Below are 8,183 nucleotides of genomic sequence, written 5' to 3' on the forward strand. Positions count from 1 at the left end.
ACTTGTCCTCTGCTGCTTGGAAAAATCTCTAATGTGATCCAATATTTCTACTCCCTGTCCTTGCAAACTCATCTACTATTTCCTACATCAACCAAAATCTTCCATCGGCAAATTCCCAACCTCTTCTTTCAGAAATCCTTCCACATCCTTGTTCAACTGGAACTTGGTTGGCCTTAGAGCTCTTTCACAGGTAGGCTGTTTTTTCTTTTACTGCCACACCTAAGATAGATCAACTATTCTTCATGTTTCTCTTTGCCAATCTTCTCCTCTTTGAAAACCAAGGCTTCTCTGAAGTGTCTAATCCATATTTGTCTTATAGTATCATCCTTCAGTCTCAGCACCTATTCATTAGGAATACTAGCACCTGTTGTCCACTTCGAAGACTTCAGCATTCATGTAGACCTAGGGTTCTCACCCTCACTGTACATTAGAATAAGCTGGGTTTTTTGTTTGTTTGTTTTTGTTTTTTTTAAAATACCAGTGCTAATACTCTATCCTCAGAGATTTAGACGTGGTTATTCATGAATAGGACTTGACTCTCAGTAGGAAGCAGATCTTCTCTCTGACCCATCCCCATTCTGTCCCACAGAAGCACTCTAATTTCCCTGCCCAGAAGTATTCAGGGAGAATAGATAATTGATTTTCAATTCACTGCCTAATAGAAGCAGGTAGTGCTTTGATGCTTTGATTACCCTGCCAGGTGATGTAAAAGACTGAATGGGGAGCAGTCTTCCATGCCTTGCTCTGCCAGGTGGCGCTCTAATTCCCTCACCAAGATAGTGTCAGTAGAGCCCAGCAAATCGCTGAGCCTCCACCCCACCTGGCAGCAAAAAGGCTTAGTATCACTTGGGCCTTGCACAACAAAGCTTGTGTCAGATCACCATGTCTTTCCTCCTTGGAGTCAGTATGGTCCAATAGGAAGCTGAGCTTACCCCTCTACTCAGAAGCATTTGGTGGTATGACTCAGTGTTCTAATTGCTAGGGTGGTATTAGTAAAGTCCAGTGGGTAAATGAGCGCACACAGCTACTTGGCTCTTATGTTCCACCTTAACAGGGGGACTGTCTGCTAACGAAAGAAAATTAAATAGGATCCAGAATCTCATAATATGACATCCAAAATTTTTAACAGGGTCTAGAGTCATCATATCTAAGCAGTCCAAAATACAATTTAGAAAATCACCTGCCTGGGTGCAGTAGCTCACACCTGTAATCCTAGCAGTTTGGGAGGCTGAAGCAGGAAGATAGTTTGAGCTCAGGAGTTCGAGACCAGCCTGGGCAACGTAGTGAGACCTTGTCTCTACAAAAAAAATTTTTTAATTAGCCAAATGTGGTGGTATGAACCTGTGGTCCCAGCTACTCGGGAGGCTGAGGTAGGAGGATCACTTGAGCCTAGGAGTTTGATGCTGCAGGTGACCTATGATTGTACTACTGCACTCTAGCCTGAGCAACAGAGAGAGATCCTGTCTCAAAAAAAAAATTTTTTTTTTAATTACTCATTGTCTTAGTCTGTTTTGTTCTGTTTAACAGAATACCTGAGACTGGGGGATTTATAATAAACAGAAATTTATTGGCTTACAGTTTTGGAGACTGGGAAGTCCAAGATTCAGGGGCCAGCATCTGGCATCGGTCTTCTTGCTGTGTCATCACATAGCAGAAGGCAAGAGGGAAAGAAAGGGTGACAGAGAGAGCAAGAGGGAACTAAACTTATCCTTTTATAAGGATCCCATGCCCATGATAATGGCATTAATCCATTCGTGAGGGCAGTTTCCTCATGACTCGAAAACCTCCCGTCAGGCCCCTTCTCCCAACACTGCCACACTGAGGATCAAGTTTCCAACACATGAACTTTGGTGGACACATTCAAACCATAAAACTTGTCATAGCACAAATGAGTGAAACCACAATTTGAATGAAAAGAGGCAGTCCATAGACTCCAACACCAAAAACCAGATGTTGGATCATCTGATAAAAACTTTTAAAAGAGGCATTATAAAAATGCTCAAACAAGTATTTATGATTTTTTGAAACAAATGAAAAAATAGAAAAATCTCAGCAAAGAAATAGAAGTTACAGAGAGAGAGAGAGAGAGAGAGAGAGAGAAACGGAAATTATAGAACTTAAAAATACAATAGCCAAATAAAATCCCAAGAAATTGTCTGGATGTGTTCAATAATAGAATAGAAGTAACAGAAGATGAATCATTGAACTTGAAAAAAAAGGAGAGAAAGGGAAGGAGATTGAAAAAAATAATTCAAGAAAATAATGGCTGAAAACTTTCCAAATGTGGTGAAAGACTTAAATCTACAGATTCAAGAAGGTGAGCAAACCCTAGTAAGGATAAACCCATAGGAATCAACTCCAAGAGACATCATAGTTAAATTTGAAAAACTAAAGACCAAAAATTTTTTTAATCTTAAAATCAGCCAGAGAGAAATTACTCATTCTATATAGAGGAACATCAATTCAAACAACAGCAAGTGTCTCATTTCAAACCATCAAGGCCAAAAGGTAATGGCACAACACTTTTTAATAACTGAAGAAAAAGAACTGTCAGCTGCAAATTCTGTTTCCGATGAAAACATCCTTTAGAAATGAAGGGGGAATAAAGACATTTTCAGAATAAAAACTTAGAGAAATTGTTTCTAGCAAGTCCTTCTTTAAAGAACAGCTAGAGGAAGTTCTCTAAACAGAAAGAAAATGGTAACACAAGAAAGCCTGAAATTTTAGAAAGGGAAGAACATTGGAATGGCTAAAATAGGAGTAAATATATTAGACTATCCTCAGGAGTTTCTTAAATCATATTTTATGGTTGAAGTACAATTTTTTTAAATGTTATATGATGTGGTGCTCAATGAGTATAAAGGAAATACTTAAGACAATTATACTTAAAAAGTGTGGCAGGTAAAGAAACCTAAGTGGAAGTAAGGTTTCTACATTTCACTCCAAGTGGTAAAGTTTCAATATCAGTGGATAGGGAAGTTATGTATGTCTGTTATAATACCTTGAACAAGCACTAAGAAAACTATATAATATGATATATCCAAAGTACTATAAAAAAGTCAGGAGGGAATCCCCAAAAATTTTAAAGTAACCCACAGAAAGGTAAGAAAAGAGAAATAGAAAAAAATAAGAAACAAAGAGAAAACAAATAATAAAATGGCAAATGTACACCTTTGCATATCAATAGTTTTTTTTTTTTTTAATTTCTTTGAGACAGGGTCTCACTCTGTTGCCCAAGCTGGAGTACAGTGGTATGATCATAATTCACTGCAACTTTGAATTCCTGTGCTCAAGCAATCCTTCTGCTTCAGCCTCTTGAGTAGCCAGGAATACAGGCACATGCCTCAATGCCTGGCTAATTTTTAAATTTTTTGTAGAGATGGGGTCTCACTATGTTGCCCAGACTGGGCTCAAACTTCTGACCTCAAGTGATCCTCCTACTTTAGCATCCCAAAGTGCTGGGATTGCAGGCATAAGCCATGGCATCCAGCCAATAGTTACTTTAAATACAAATGGTCTAAATAAACCTATTTTTAAAACAGAGGTTGACAGAGTAGGTTTAAAAATGTGATTCAATAATATGCTGGCTACAAAAAATCTCAATTCAAATACTTCATATGTAGGTTGAAAATAAAAGGAAGGAAAGAGGTATACTATGTAAATATTTTTGAAAAAACCCAAAGGAGCTCTATTAATATCAGGTAAAGTAGACTTCAGAACAAAGAAAATCACTAGATATAAAGAAAAGTATTATGTAATGATAAAATAATTAATTCACCTGGAAAATATAACAATCTTAAATGTGTCTACACCAAACAATAGAGACTCAAAATAAATAAAGGCTGGGTGCAGTGGCTCACACCTGCAATGCCAGCACTTTGGGAGATTGAAGGTGGCAGATCACTTGAGCTCAGGTGTTCGAGACCAGCCTGGGCAACATGAAGAAAACCCATCTCTACCAAATAATAATAATAATAATAATAATAATAATAATAATAATTAGCCGAGTGTAGTGGCACATGCCTGTAGTCCAAGCTACTTGGGAGGCTGAGGTGGGAGGATCGCTTGAGCCTGGAAGGTGGAGGTTGCAGTGAACCGAGATTGCATCACTGCACTGGTGCACTGGGTGACAGAGTGAGACTCTGTTTCAAAAAAGAAGGAAGGAAGGAAGGAAGGAGGGAAGAAAGGAAGGAAGGAAAGAAGGAAGGAAGGAAGGAAAGGAGGGAGGGAGGGAGGGAGGGAGGAAGGCAGGAGGGAAAATAAATGAAGCAAAAACTGATAGAACTGAAATCATGGCTCGGGGCATCTCACTCTTTCTGACCCAAAACATATCCTCATCTGTAAAATGAGGATATTAAGAACCTATGTATATTTCCTGGTATAGTAAGTACTCAGTAAATGCAGCACTGACAATCTTTGCTTCTGATGGCTATTGAGAAGTGTTACAAAATGGTCTAGCCCACCCGATCTGCTTTACTCAAGAAAAGCCTCTCCTCTCACCATTGCAGCAGCTAATGATTTAGGCTGCAGCTCATCAGAAAACTCAGGGCTGCTCTAGCCAGAAGCTTCGTGGGACTCCACAAAGTTGAGTTTTGGGTTCCTGGCATAGCCAAGCAAAAACAGGGCTCTATATACCCGTAAGGAGATATAAGCGCCCAGCAGACTGCCAGGTTTAGCAGTGTAGTCTCTGATCATGACAATGTGGACTTCAGAGAGTATCATGTCTGCGAAATAAGCCACCTACCACTCATAAGCTTCTGAGATAGATGAGGTCATCCCCCTTTTACAGGAGAAGAAACAGAGATTCAGAGAGATTCAAAGAATTATGCAATTCAGGAGAAGGGACTGAAAGCCTGATGTAACTCTAGGTCTGTGTTTTTAATGAACCCATAGAGGTTGACAAAAAGAGAGGAGCTGGGCATTAGATGTTGTGCTTACTTCAGTACATCTGGCAAAGCCTGGAGCCATTCATTTTATTCAATACATGACTATTGAGCACCACCCCATCCCCCAAGAAAAGCTAGGCAACTATTTATAGGTGTTCCATATCAAGAGGCTTTTCTTTGCACATCTGGTTCATTATATTGTTGGAAACTGAAGGTTTTATTTATTGTTTAGCCCTTCTACCATAACTTTCTTTCCCATTATTCTACCAGACATTTGACAAATTCCTTAATAATCTTCACTTAAATAAAATCTCATGGACACACCCCTATCCTCGCCTAGCTTGGCCTCACAATAGCATTTAACAAAATCTTTGCTTCCTTTTGAAACTTGTTCTCTGGCTTCCCTTATGTCATAATTCTTTCTGCTCTTTATGTACATTTTCATATGTTGTCTCCTCTACTTCTAAATATTGCAGTTCCTGCTAACTGGACTTTGGCTTCTTTTTCTTCTTCTTCCTGTAAAACCTCATTCATTTTCTCAGCTTTAAAAACCACCAATATGGAGGTGTCATCTTTTATACCTATTATCTCTAGCCCCGGTCTCTCCCTTGGGATCCAGTTACTTAATCAATATCTTTACTTAGATGATTCTATAGACTATATGTTTATGTCCCTCCTAAATTCATATGTGGAAATCCTAACTCTCAATGTGATGGTATTTGGAGGTGGGGTTGTTGGTAGGCAGAGCCCTTACAACTGGAATAAGTGCCCTTATAAAAGAGACCCCAGAGAGCTTCCTCACCCCTTGTGTTATGTGAAGACACAGCAAGAAGACAGTTGTCTATAAACCAGGAATTGAGCCCTCCCCAGACACTTTGATCTTAGACTTCTCAGCATTCAGAATCGTGGGAAAAATGAAAAATGTCTGTTGTTTATAAGCCACCTAGTCTATGGCATTCTATTGTAGTAGCCCAAGCAGACTAAAACAGATGTCAAGACCTTAAACCTAACAAGTCAGACACTTTTGCTTTTCCTCACAAAAGCTGTTCTTCTCTGGCCTTTCCCAACTAGCAAATTCACCATCATCCACCTAGCTGTAAAATCAAAACCCTAGGTGTCATTTTTAATTCTTTCCTTCTCATATTCAACCCATCAACAACAGTTTGTGTCAGGTTTCCACATCTAAAACATACCCTGAGTGTGTCCACTTTTATTTATCTCTGCCCTAGTCTAAGCCACCATGGTCTTCCACATTAGGCTTCCACAATGGCCTAACTGGTCTGTGTGTTTACACTCTGACCCCCACATTCTCCAACAAAACTAAGAGCCTTTCAGAAATGAGTTCTTTCCTGTCATTACCCTGTGTAAAATAGTTCCATGGCTCCCTAGGTCTCTTGGGGCAAAGTTGAATGTCCTTACCAGGGCCCTCAAGAGCACACTGGCCGTGGACTCTCCTCTCCCCTTTCCCATCAATGTGCACCCCACTTCTCCTGCTCACTATTCCTTACGCTGTCTTTTCCTCCTTAAAGGGATTCATTGCCTTCTCTTGGAAAATTCTGTCCTAGATTTTCACATGGCCATTTCAATCACACCACTCCTGTATCAGTTCAAACGTCACCTCCTGAGAGCATCTCTGACCTCCATCTAGAGCAAGAGTCCCCAACCCCAGGGTAATGGACCTCTACTGGTCTGTGGCCTGTTAGGAACTGGGCTGCACAGCAGGAGGTGAGCAATGGGTGAGTGAGCATTACTGCCTGAGCTCCAGCTCCTGTTAGATCAGCTGCAGCATCAGATTCTCACAGGAGCAGGACCCCTATTGTGAACTGTGCATGCGAGAGATCTAGGATGTGCTCTCCTTATGAGAATCTAACTAATGCCTGATGATCTGAGGTGGATCAGTTTCATCCTGAAACAATCCCTCACCAGTGGAAAAACTGTCTTCCATGAAACCAGTTTCTGGTGCCAAAAAATTTGGGGACCACTGAGCTAAAGTGTCCCACACTATTCACCCTTCAGTCCACGAAACATTCTCTATTCTACTACTCTGTTTTATCTTCCTGATACTGCTATCTGCAGCAATTTGTTCTATTTTTAAAATTTACTTGGTTATTTGTTGTCTCCCTCAAACATAGAAGCTAAGCATCATAAGAACAAGGAATTGTCTGTCTTGCTAGAAATTCTCAGTGCCTAAAAATAACTTAGCACTAGGCATATACCCGAAAGAAAGGAAATCAGTATATTGAAGAGATATCTGCATTCCTATGTTTATTGTAGCACTATTCACAATAGCCAAGATTTGGAATCAACCTAAGTGTCCATCAACAGATAAATCGACAGAGAAAATGTGATACATACACGTAATCGAATACTATTCAACTGTAAAAAGAACGAAATCCTGTCATTTGCAACGATATGGATGGAACTGTAGGACATTATGTTAAGTGAAAGAATCCAGGTACAGAAAGACAAACTTTGCATGTTCTCACTCATCTGTGGGAGCTAAAAATTAAACAGTTGAACTCATAGACATAGAGAGTAGAACGATGGTTGCCAGAGGCTGGAAGGATTTGGGGTAGGGGAGAAATAGGGGTGGTTAATGGGTACAAAAATATTGTTAGATATAATGAATAAGATCTAGTATTTGATAGCACAACAGAGTCACTACAGTTAGCAATAATTTGTTGGACATTTCAGAATAACTGAAGGAGTACAATTGGAATGTTTGTAACACAAAGAAATGATGAATGCTTGAGGTGATAGAAACCCCATTTACTCTGATGTAATTATTACATACTGTAGGACAGTATCAAAATAGCTTATGTATCCCATAAATATATATACGTACTGTATGCCCAAAAGAATAAAAAAGTAAACAATAAAGAGAACTTGGCACAAGGCTCATTGAATATTTGTCAAATGAATGAATGGCATTTTGAGGAAGGCTGGACCGTGAGACTTTATCACTGGACAAATAATCACTGGTCCTGGATCACGTGGCCACTCAACTTCAGAAGAGTGGAATAAAAAGACTGCACTCTTGAGGACTCTTTCAGTTGTGTCTGTGGTCTATTAGGGACACAGGTTGGGGTTAACGGTCACAATGAAATGAAGTGGTAGTTCCTCGTACACAACTTGGGATACACTTTCTACTGGCAGAAAGAAAAGTCTGAAAGTCTGGCGGGATAAAGGTAGTCCACTTTTCTCCTTTGTTCGCTTGGTCATTCAGAAATGCTGGGCAATCTTGTCATTGCTGATGAATACTGCCTAAAAGACAGTTAAGTCCCATAGCGAGGTGAG

Source organism: Macaca mulatta, chromosome 1 (assembly GCF_049350105.2).
Source record: "Macaca mulatta isolate MMU2019108-1 chromosome 1, T2T-MMU8v2.0, whole genome shotgun sequence".
Taxonomy (NCBI): domain Eukaryota; kingdom Metazoa; phylum Chordata; class Mammalia; order Primates; family Cercopithecidae; genus Macaca; species Macaca mulatta.